Genomic DNA, 12,736 nt, shown 5'->3' on the forward strand with positions numbered 1-12,736 from the left:
GGCCCGTGTGCCCTAGTCTGACGCGACACTTGAGCGCGTTGTTCAGGCCTGTGGGTGCTCGCTCACACCTGTGGGTGCTTGGGCAGACCTGTGGGTCCTCGCTCACACCTGTGGGTGCTCGCTCACACCAGTGGGTGCTTGTTCAGACCAGTGGGTGCTTGTTCAGACCAGTGGGTGCTTGTTCAGACCTGTGGGTGCTCGCTCAGACTTGTGGGTGCTCGCTCACACCAGTGGGTGCTCGGTCAGACCAGTGGGTGCTTGTTTAGACCTGTGGGTGCTCGCTCAGACCTGTGGGTGCTCGCTCAGACCTGTGGGTGCTCGCTCACACCTGTGGGTGCTCGCTCCCACCTGTGGGTGCTCGCTCACACCTGTGGGTGCTCGCTCCCACCTGTGGGTGCTCGCTCACACCAGTGGGTGCTTGTTCAGACCTGTGGGTGCTCGTTCACACCTGTGGGTGCTTGTTCAGACCTGTGGGTGCACGCTCACACCAGTGGGTGCTCGCTCAGACCAGTGGGTGCTTGTTCAGACCTGTGGGTGCTCGCTCCCACCTGTGGGTGCTCGCTCACACCTGTGGGTGCTCGCTCACACCTGTGGGTGCTCGCTCACACCTATGGGTGCTCGCTTACACCTGTGGGTGCACGCTCACACCTGTGGGTGCTTGGGCAGATTTGTGGGTGCTCGCTCACACCAGTGGGTGCTTGGGCAGACCTGTGGGTGCTCGCTCACACCTGTGGGTGCTTGGGCAGACCTGTGGGTGCTTGGGCAGACCTGTGGGTGCTCGGTCAGACCTGTGGGTGCTCGCTCGCACCAGTGGGTGCTCGCTCAGACCTGTGGGTGCTCCCTCAGACCTGTGGGTGCTCGCTCACACCTGTGGGTGCTTGGTCAGACCAGTGGGTGCTCGGTCAGACCAGTGGGTGCTCGCTCACACCAATGGGTGCTCGCTCAGACCTGTGGGTGCTCGCTAAGACCAGTGGGTGCTTGTTCAGACCTGTGGGTGCTTCTTAAGACCTGTGGGTGCTCGCTCACACCTGTGGGTGCTTGTTCAGACCTGTGGATGCTTGTTCAGACCTGTGGGTGCTTGTTCAGACCTGTGGGTGCTTGTTCAGACCTGTGGGTGCTCGCTCACACCTGTGGGTGCTCGTTCACACCTGTGGGTGCTCGGTCAGACCAGTGGGTGCACGCTCACACCAGTGCGTGATTGGTCAGACCAGTGGGTTCTCGCTCAGACCTGTGGGTGCTCGCTCACACCAGTGGTAGCTCGCTCACACCTGTGGGTGCTCGCGCACACCAGTGGGTGCTCGCTCACACCAGTGGGTGCTCGCTCACACCAGTGGGTGCTCGCTCACACCAGTGGGTGCTCGCTCACACCAGTGGGTGCTTGGGCAGACCTGTGGGTGCTTGGTCAGACCAGTGGGTGATCGCTCACACCTGAGGGTGTTCGCTCACACCTGTGGGTGCTCGCTCACACTTGTGGGTGCTCGCTCACACCAGTGGGTGCTCGCTCACACCAGTGGGTGCTTGTTCAGACCTGTGGGTGCTCGCTCACACCAGTGGGTGCTTGTTCAGACCTGTGGGTGCTCGCTCAGACCTGTGGGTGCTCGCTCACACCAGTGGGTGCTTGTTCAGACCTGTGGGTGCTCGCTCACACCAGTGGGTGCTTGTTCAGACCTGTGGGTGCTCGCTCAGACCTGTGGGTGCTCGCTCACACCAGTGGGTGCTTGTTCAGACCTGTGGGTGCTCGCTCACACCAGTGGGTGCTTGTTCAGACCTGTGGGTGCTCGCTCAGACCTGTGGGTGCTCGCTCACACCAGTGGGTGCTCGCTCAGACCTATGGGTGCTTCTTCACACCAGTGGGTGTTCGCTCACACCTGTGGGTGCTCGCTCAGACCTGTGGGTGCTCGCTCACACCTGTGGGTGCTTGGGCAGACCTGTGGGTGCTCGCTCACACCTGTGGGTGCTTGGGCAGTCCTGTGGGTGCTTGGTCAGACCTGTGGGTGCTCGGTCAGACCTGTGGGTGCACGCTCACACCAGTGGGTGCTCGCTCAGACCAGTGGGTGCTTGTTCAGACCTGTGGGTGCTCGCTCACACCTGTGGGAGCTCGCTCACACCTGTAGGTGCTCGCTCACACCTATGGGTGCTCGCTCACACCTGTGGGTGCTCGCTCACACCAGTGGGTGCTTATTCAGACCTGTGGGTGCTCGCTCACACCTGTGGGTGCTTGTTCAGACCTGTGGGTGCACGCTCACACCAGTGGGTGCTTGCTAAGACCAGTGGGTGCTTGTTCAGACCTGTGGGTGCTCGCTCACACCTGTGGGTGCTCGCTCACACCTGTGGGTGCTTGGGCAGACCTGTGGGTGCTCGCTCACACCTGTGGGTGCTTGGGCAGACCTGAGGGTGCTCGCTCACACCACTGGGTGCTTGTTCAGGCCTGTGGGTGCTCGCTCACACCTGTGGGTGCTTGGGCAGATTTGTGGGTGCTCGCTCACACCAGTGGGTGCTTGGGCAGACCTGTGGGTGCTCGCTCACACCTGTGGGTGCTTGGGCAGACCTGTGGGTGCTTGGTCAGACCTGTGGGTGCTCGGTCAGACCTGTGGGTGCTCGCTCGCACCAGTGGGTGCTCGCTCAGACCTGTGGGTGCTCCCTCAGACCTGTGGGTGCTCGCTCGCACCAGTGGGTGCTCGCTCAGACCTGTGGGTGCTCCCTCAGACCTGTGGGTGCTCGCTCACACCTGTGGGTGCTTGGTCAGACCAGTGGGTCCTCACTCAGACCTGTGGTTGCTCGCTCACACCTGTGGGTGCTCGCTCACACCAGTGGGTGCTCGCTCACACCAGTGGGTGCTCGCTCACACCAGTGGGTGCTCGCTCACACCAGTGGGTGCTCGCTCACACCAGTGGGTGCTTGGGCAGACCTGTGGGTGCTTGGTCAGACCAGTGGGTGATCGCTCACACCTGAGGGTGTTCGCTCACACTTGTGGGTACTCGCTCACACTTGTGGGTGCTCGCTCACACGAGTGGGTGCTCGCTCACACGAGTGGGTGCTTGTTCAGACCTGTGGGTGCTCGCTCAGACCTGTGGGTGCTCGCTCACACCTGTGGGTGCTTGTTCAAACCTGTGGGTGCTCGCTCAGACCTGTGGGTGCTCGCTCACACCTGTGGGTGCTTGTTCAAACCTGTGGGTGCTCGCTCAGACCTGTGGGTGCTCGCTCAGACCTGTGGGTGCTCGCTCACACCTGTGGGTGCTTGGTCAGACCTGTGGGTGCTCGCTCAGACCTATGGGTGCTTCTTCACACCAGTGGGTACTCGCTCACACCTGTGGGTGCTCGCTCACACCTGTGGGTGTGAGCGAGCACATCCCACAGGTGTGGGATGTGCTCCCATCCCTCAAAACATCCCTCCCTCTGGTCGGCAGTTTTTTGCATGTTTTGACATCCAGCCTCAGAACTGAAGGGTGGATAGCCGGCGTTGGGGGTCTGGGGCTCCCACACCAGCTGTGCAGAAAGCGGCACGGCGATGTGTGACGTCATGCTCGTTTCTTTTAGGGGGAGTTCTATCCACTTGTTCGACTTGTGGTAGCAATAATTTCACCAGAATAGGGATTTGTTTTGGGATGCTTACCTTTCTGGGTGCCTGACCTGGTCGATGGCAGACATAGAATGCTTCCAACCACACGAGGGTTTCTATAGGCTATTGCTCCCCATGCAACCCGTTCTCGCAAATTCGTAAAGTCAATATTGACTTATTAACTACGTGCATAGGTGATATACTAAACATAATAGATACCCTTAAAAAGATTCATAGAAAACACCGACCTTACCTAACCTTGTTAGTATCTTAAGATAAGCATCTTATTGCTTCGTAATTACAATTATTACTTAACCTATACCTATTATAGGTTAGGTAATAATTGTAATTACGAAGCAATAAGATGCTTATCTTAAGATACTAACAAGGTTAGGTAAGGTCGGTGTTTTCTATGAATCTTTTTAAGGGTATCTATTATGTTTAGTATGTCACCTATGCACATATTTAATAAGTCAATATTGACTTATTAAATTTGCGAGAACGGGTTGCCCCATGCCTGGCCCCCTCTCTGAGGGGGCCAGGTTCTGCCTCGTGGTCCCCGGTAGGCCCACAGAACTCCATACACATGACTGCAAAGACTGACATTAGCATATCAGCCTAGTAAGCTCCGGGGAGCCTCCAGGTCTCACCCAGGAAATGGCGTTTCATTACATTCAACTGTTTTTTTATTGCATATAACATATAAATTGTGTCCATTTCTTTACAGTGTCAGCTGAGAGTAGTCTTCGTCGTTCCCAAGCAAAGGATTGATGGACTGGCTAAAGACTGTGTTGGCTGGACGATGTTGGGGAGTTAAGGCTACTTCTCGTCTGGAGTCGCATCCATGTGTCAACACTGTGGAAGAGATGGGTGCAGCAAGACACTTCGTACGCACTCAATTTACACAGATTCCCGAAGAGACAAGATACTCACTTTTGCAGCCTCAGTTGGAAATTAATCCAAGGTATGAATTTTTGTTTTGGCCTGTAATAGAGAGGGAACATAGACTTCCTTGACCCTCAGCTCTCTCTCTCTGACTTGGTCCTCTCTCATTCCTGTTAATCCACTCCATATGTCCTGTATTACAAGTGATGTGGAAAGCATGGGGGATTTTTTCAACCCGTTCTCGCAAATTTAATAAGTCAATATTGACTTATTAAATATGTGCATAGGTGACATACTTAACATAATAGATACCCCTAAAAAGATTCATAGAAAACACCGACCTTACCTAACCTTGTTAGTATCTTAAGATAAGCATCTTATTGCTTCGTAATTACAATTAATAACCTATAATAGGTATAGGTTAAGTAATAATTGTAATTACGAAGCAATAAGATGCTTAAGATACTAACAAGGTTAGGTAAGGTCGGTGTTTTCTATTAATCTTTTCAGGGGTATCTATTATGTTTAGTATATCACCTATGGTTGTAGTTAATAAGTCAATATTGACTTTACGAATTTGCGAGAACGGGTTGGATTTTTTTTATATTCCAGAATGGTGACTGATAGGGGCTAGTGCGTGATGCTTTCCTACTAATCCAGACCCACTCAGATGCACCTGCTATATTTAGATCAACAACACTGCTGATCTATGATTCATCCAGCGTCTAATGTCACTTAGTGGAGAGATTTAGCAAGAGGTCAGCAGCAGATCAACTTTTTCTAAATACCATGTTGGCGATCACAGCAAACAATGATGGTCAAAAAAATTTCATTTGCGCAAACTGGCCGTACACTGAATGACAGACTTAAAGAGCACGAGAGAAGTGTTAAGTCTGCAGACACTAACAATGCTTTCTTCTGCCATGTGAAGGATTCTAATCATCCCATTGATTGGTCTTCCTACAAAATAATCTTTCCTGCCTCTACTCTACACAGACGCCGTCTTGTTGAATCGGCTCTGATACACAATGTACCCAACATGAACTTGAGTCCTGGCTTTGTTGCTGTGGACTCTTCCCTTTCACAGTATATACTCAAATGCTCTAAACTTTCTAACAAACGTGACTTAACATAAGCTTACCCCATCCATTTATCTTTCTTTCTCTTTCATTTTCTTTCTCTCTTCTCACCTTTTTCTGTTCATTGTCTTCTCCTACGCTCCCTTGCTATCCTCTTCTTATTCTTATCTCCTTCTCTTTCGGGGGTTATAATAGGAGCTGCCTCGTATGGGCCAATAGGCCTTCTGCAGTTCTCATAATTACTACTATCCCCTACACTTTACTTTCCTCCTCAGCTCTCTCTTGCCTATTTATTGCCTGTCTCTACCTCCTCTTCACAATCGACTTGAGAATGGTCCAGGACGGACCGAAACGTCGTCGTCCCTTCAACTTCTAGTGTGTGGTCTGGTCAACATACTTCAGCCACGTTATTGTGACTCATCGCCTGCATCTGACACTGTCACTACAGAACATGAATGTATTTAAACGTTGCAACAATGAATAATGAGAGCAATCATTATATGGATGGCGTAATAACAGGGGAGCATTAGCGCCTCTGGTGGTCAGATGCTTAACTGTATTGGAGGTTGACAGTTTAGATATTATAGTGAAGTAAGGGTGAGTGGCGCGTCTGGGAGTCCCGCTTCTTAACGTGTGGCTCAGTTGTCGACCAGCCGCCGCCTGGCAAGGGTAATGTTGATTACCAGTAAGGAAAATAGAGATATGTTGCATATATCATTACTCAATCATAATATAGAAAGGATTGTTCGGGGTGTGTACTTCATGTTGTTATTCGTTATTATTTTGTATATTATATGTATTTAGACAAAATATAGAGGAGACTGTCAGGTGGCAGCCATAGGTGTACCCGCTAGTTAAGTCATTAGGGCGCTTGTGGTGGCCTTAATAGCCATGCCAGTAGTTAGCCATCAATCTTAAGGTTATCTTGAGATGATTTCGGGGCTTAGCATTCCCGCGGCCCGGTCCTCGACCATGCCTTCTTTTTCTTACACATCCTCAGGAAGCAGCCCGTAGCAGCTGTCTAACTACCAGGTACTTATTTACTGATAGGTGAACAGGGTCATCAGGGTGAAAGAAAGTGCCCATTTGTTTCAGCCTCCACCGGAGATCGAACCCGGAACCTCAGGATTACGAATCCGAAGCGCTGTCCACTCGGCTGTCAGGCCCCTTAAAACAACCCAAAGAGAAATCTTTGACATAAAGATTGATGAAACGAGAAATGTTGGCCACAGATTGTGTGAAGATGGTGGGGGGGGGGGGATAGAGGGGGTGCAGGTTAGTACGATGAGCATGATTCAGAATGATGGAAGGAGAAGGGCTCCTATGATGAATTGACCTAAGGGCCATCATCAACAGTGGCCTCGACGGGGACAGAACGGCGGCGCCTTGTCAAAGGTCAGCCTTCCTACTCCCCCCTTATTTTATTGAGGATTTGTCTTGTGTATATTGTGAACAAGAGGAATGACTCGGCATTTACGACTTGAGTGGTTAAGCAGGTTCATGGGTTAATAATCCTATGGGGGGAACAACACATCTATTTTCTGTGTTACATTGTGGCTTGTTGAGCTTGAAGCTGTTGTCCAGCCTGTCTGTGTCAAATATGACATTTTAGAGAAGTGGTCTGTATTAATGACCTCCAACTTGGTCTGTATTAAAAAAGCCTCGGCTGTTATTTATTTATTTATATAACTACAAGTTATATTGGGTTTCTGATCAACCTGTCCTCTTAAAACTAACGTCACTTTTGGCTGGTATGCGCGGCGCTATGGCCAAATTTGGACGTAATTTGAAATGAAATCGACTCACAAAAGTGACGCACTGTTTCGTTTTCTGTTTGAGTCGTCAGGCTTACTCGGCGAGCTTAGAAGAGGATTCTTTCCATTAACATTTTTCATAACGTTTTGAAACCCATTAACATTTTTCATAACGTTTTGAAACTTTGAGAATTTCCTGCCCACCTAACCTATCAGAGGACCCTTAACTTATTGTTGTTGAAAAAAAAAAAAAAAAATTATTTTCATTTTTTTTTTCATTTTCAAATTACGTCCATATTCGGCCATACGGGTAAACGGCCAAAAGCGACGCTATTTTTAAGAGGACAGGTGACAAGGAGTACATAGCAATATGTGTTTACATTCTTGTAAAGCCACTAGTACGCATAGCACTTCGGGCAGGTCCTTAATCTAACAGATAATATTAAGTAGGTAATTTCTAGGAAAATTTATAGGCTAATCTATCAAAATCTATAACAATTTAAACATTTATAGTGTTAATCCTTCAAAGATTCGTGGTAGTGACAGTTGAACAAGTTCTGGCATGATTCTTGTCGCTGTCTTGAACTTTCTCCAAAGCGGAAAATCATTGATGTGTTTTTGAAGTGAGGTTTCCATATTAGGACACAGTAGGCCAGATGGAGCCACAACAGAGACTCATACAGTTTAATATTCAATGTTGTTCGTTTAGGTCAAAGATTCGTTTAACTATTCTTAAGGATTGTTTTCATATTAACTGTGAGTCCCAGATGTTTAATGGCTGGTACATCATAACTCCTAGGTAATATTGACTTAAATTTACCAGAGGGGCCACCATTTGTCCATAGTGCCCTCTACGGCAACAGGAAGCCAGCGGCTTGTCAAAGGTTCCCCTACGGTTCCTGAGGAGTTTGTCTATCTGTATTTTGAGCGCGCAAACTGCTGCATTATGACATTAAAGGTAGTTTGATAATATGTACACGGTGTCTTGTAGCTAAGCTAAAGGTGGCATATAATGTTTAGCAACAAGTCGCTCTAGATTGTTTAGTGTTAACGACTAGGGCGATGGAGTGGTCATATCAGGAGAGCAATTGTGCAGATAAATGGGGAAGATAACTGCAGACGAGTAGTCACAATAACGGGGGTGAAATATGTTGACCAAACCACACACTAGAAAGTGAAGGGACGACTAGATAATTGTTTATCTAATAGATGGAAGATGTTAATTGTTTGCATCTTGTTTACTCTGCGATGTAAAATGGATTCACCTGTAAATGGTCATTTTTGACAATGTAATCACTAGGCTTCTAACGTTGGTTTAGTGCTCATGGACAATATACTGTACTTGAGAGGTTTTAAACATATTATTTATATAATTTAGGCCAATAGACAGCTAAATAAATTAATAATACACAGTACTTTTAACTAAGGTTAGCTAAAGGTTTGTTTTAGTGGAAGACCCTAATAAGGTAATGTGTTTCTATGTAACTTTAAAAGAACATTGATGCTTAAACATAGCCTCATGAGTCCAAGACAAAAATGTATTCCGTTAGGCTATTGCAGTCTTATCAGTCTTGCCTACTCGCTATTGTTGATACAATCTGTAATTAATCTCCATTGCAATTACACCTTTTCCAGTGATTGGTTCCGGTGTTCTTGAAATTCATAATTATATTTTGCTACTCGATTGTATTTGAAATAAACTGTTTATACTTACCCTGGTGCTACATAGCCTTCCCGGTTTGGTGCCTTTTGATAATTATTTACTTATACTTGCCCTTAATATATGTAAAAAATTATTTTTCAGAAGTGTGGCACGTGTGGACAAGTGTTGGATCAGAGCAGTCAAGGTAAAGTGCTTATTTAACAACTAGTTCTGGGGAGGAGCGGGTGGAAAAGTAGGAATTTCAAACTGCGAATAGGTGCAGAGAGCCAGAATTTGCGTCAAAAATATGGCTCAAGTATCGAATTTGGGATGTTTGGGATATTTTGAAAACTGCAGGGGGGTTTGGGCAAAATTTGACCCACCGTCGCTTTCAGTAATTGGCATATTTTTGGTATGAAAAGTCGGAATTTCAAACTGCAAATAGGTGCAGAGAGCCAGAATTTGTTTCCAAAATATGGTTCAGGTATCGAATTTGGGATGTTTTCGATATTTTGAAAACTGTAGGGTGGTTTGGGCAAAACGTGACCCACCGCCACATTCAGTAATTGGCATATTTTTGGTATAAAAAGTCGGAATTTTAAACTGCGAATAGGTGCAAAGAGCCAGAATTTGGGTCCAAAATATGGCTCAGGTATCGAATTTTGGACGTTTGGGATATTTTGAAAACTGCAGGGGGGTTTGGGCAAAGTTTGACCCACCGCCGCTTTCAGTAATTGGCATATTTTTGGTATAAAAAGTAGGAATTTCAAACAGCAATAAGGTGCAGAGAGCCAGAATTTTTGTCCAAAATATGGCTCGGGTATTGAATTTGGGATGTTTGGGATATTTTGAAAACTGCAGGGGGGTTTGGGCAAAATGTGACCCACTGCCGCTTTCAGTAATATGCATATTTTTGGTATAAAAAGTTTGAATTACAAACTGCGAATAGGTGCAGAGAGCCAGAATTTGGGTCCAAAATATGGCTCAGGTATCGAATTTGAGATATTTTGAAAACTGCAGGGGGGTTTGGGCAAAATGTGATCCTCCGCGACATTCAGTAATTGGCATATTTTTGGTATAAAAAGTCGGAATTTTAAACTGCGAATAGGTGCAAAGAGCCAGAATTTGAGTCCAAAATATGGATCAGGTATCGAGTTTGTGATGTTTGGGTTATTTTGAAAACTGCAGGGGTGTTTGGGCAAAATGTGACCCACCGCCGCTTTCAGTAATTGGCATATTTTTGTATAAAAAGTCGGAATTTCAATCTGAGTAGGTGCAGAGAGAGAGAATTTGGGTCCGAAATATGGCTCAGGTATCGAATTTGGGATGTTAAGGATATTTGGAAAACTGCAGGGGGGTTTGGGCAAAATGTGACCCACCGCCGCTTTCAGTAATTATCATATTTTTGGTATATAAATTTGGAATTTCAAACTGCGAATAGGTGCAGAGAGCCAGAATTTGGGTCCAAAATATGGGTCTGGTATCAAATTTGGGATTTTTGGGATATTTTGAAAACTGCAGGGGGGGTTTGGGCAAAATGTGACCCACCGCCGCTTTCAGTAATTAGCAAATTTTTGGAATAAAAAGTCGGAATTTCTAACTGCGAATAGGTGCAGTGAGCCAGAATTTGGGTAAAAAATATGGCTCTGGTATCAAATTTGGGATGTTTGGGATATTTTGAAAACTGCAGGGGGGTTTGGGCAAAATTTGACCCACCGTAGCTTTCAGTAATTGGCATATTTTTGGTATAAAAAGTCGGAATTTCTAACTGCGAATAGGGGCAGAGAGCTAGAATTTGGGTCCAATATATGGCTCAGGTATCGAATTTGGGATTTTGGGGATATTTTGAAAACTGCAGGGGGGTTTGGGCAAAATGTGACCCAATGCCGCTTTCAGTAATTGGCATATATTTGGTATAAAAATTCGGATTTTCAAACTGCGAATAGGTGCAGAGAGCCAGAATTTGATTCCAAAATATGGCTCAGGAATCGAATTTGGGATGTTTGGGCTAATTTGAAAATTGCAGGGGGGTTTGGGCTAATTTGAAAATTGCAGGGGGGTTTTGGCTAATTTGAAAATTGCAGGGGGGTTTGAGCAAAATGTGACCCACCGTCGCTTTCAGTAATTGGCATAGTTTTGGTATAAAAAGTTGGAATTTCACACTGCGAATAGGTGCAGAGAGCCAGAATTTGGGTCCAAAATATGGCCCAGGTTTCGAATTTGGGATGTTTGGGATATTTTGAAAACTGCATGGGGGTTTGGGCAAAATGTGAACCACCACCGCTTTCAGTAATTGGCAGATTTTTGGTATAAAAAGTAGGAATTTCAAACTGCGAATAGGTGCAGAGAGCCAAAATTTGCGTCCAAAATATGGCTCAGGTATCGAATTTCGGATGTTTGGGCAATTTTGAAAACTGCAGGGAGGTTTGGGCAAAATGTGACCCAATGCCGCTTTCAGTAATTGGCATATTTTTGGTATAAATAGTCGGAATTTCAAACTGCGAATAGGTGCAGAGAGCCGGAATTTTGGTCCAAAATATGGCTCAGGAATCGAATTTGGGATGTTTGGGCTAATTTGAAAAGTGCAGGGGGGTTTAGGCAAAATGTGACCCACCGCCGCTTTTAGTAATTGGCATATTTTGGCATAAAAAGTCGGAATTTCAAACTGCGAATAGGTGCAGAGCCAGAATTTGGGTCCAAAATATGGCTAAGGTATCGAATTTGGGTAGTTTGGAATATTTTAAAAACTGCAGGGGGGTTTAGGTAAAATGTGACTGCTGCTTTCAGTAATTGGCAGATTTTTCGTATAAAAATTCGGAATTTCAAACTGCGAATAGATGCAGAGAGCCAGAATTTGGGTCCAATATATGGCTCAAGTATCGAATTTGCGATGTTTGCGATATTTTGAAAACTGCAGAGGGGTTTAGGCAAAATGTGACCCACCGCCGCATTCAGTAATTGGCATATTTTTGGTATAAAAATTTGGAATTACAAACTGCGAATAGGTGCAGAGAGCCAGAATTTGGGTCCAAAATATGGCTCAGGTATCGAATTTGGGATGTTTGGGATATTTTGAAAACTGCAGGAGGGTTTGGGCAAAATGTGACCCACCGCTGCTTTCAGTAATTGCCATATTTTTGGCATAAAAATCCGGAATTTAAAACTGCGAATAAGTGCAGAGAGCCAGAATTGGGGTCCGAAATATGGCTCAGGTATCGAATTTGGGATGTTTTGGATATTTGGAAAACTGCAGGGGGGTTTGGGCAAAATGTGACCCACCGCCGCTTTCAGTAATTGGCATATTTTTGCTATAAAAATTTGGAGTTTCAAACTGCGAATAGCTGCAGAGAGCCAGAACTTGCGTCCAAAATATGGCTCAGGTATCGAATTTTGAATGTTTGGGCAATTTTGAAAACTGCAGGGAGTATGGGCAAAATGTGACCCAATGCCGCTTTCAGTAATTGGCATATTTTTGGTATAAAAAGTCGGAATTTCAAACTGCGAATAGGTGCAGAGAGCCGGAATTTGGGTCCAAAATATGGCTCAGGAATCAAATTTGGGATGTTTGGGCTAATTTGAAAATTGCAGGGGGTTTAGGCAAAGTGTGACCCACCGCTGCTTTTAGTAATTGGCATATGTTTTATATAAAAAGTCGGAATTTCAAACTGCGAATAGGTGCAGAGCCAGAATTTGGGTCCAAAATATGGCTCAGGTATCGAATTTGAGTTGTTTGGGATATTTTGAAAACTGCAGGGGGGTTTGGGCAAAATGTGACCCACCGCCACATTCAGTAATTGGCAAATTTTTGGTATAAAAA

The sequence above is a fragment of the Procambarus clarkii genome, chromosome 88 (assembly GCF_040958095.1).
Source record: "Procambarus clarkii isolate CNS0578487 chromosome 88, FALCON_Pclarkii_2.0, whole genome shotgun sequence".
Classification (NCBI taxonomy): Eukaryota; Metazoa; Arthropoda; class Malacostraca; order Decapoda; family Cambaridae; genus Procambarus; species Procambarus clarkii.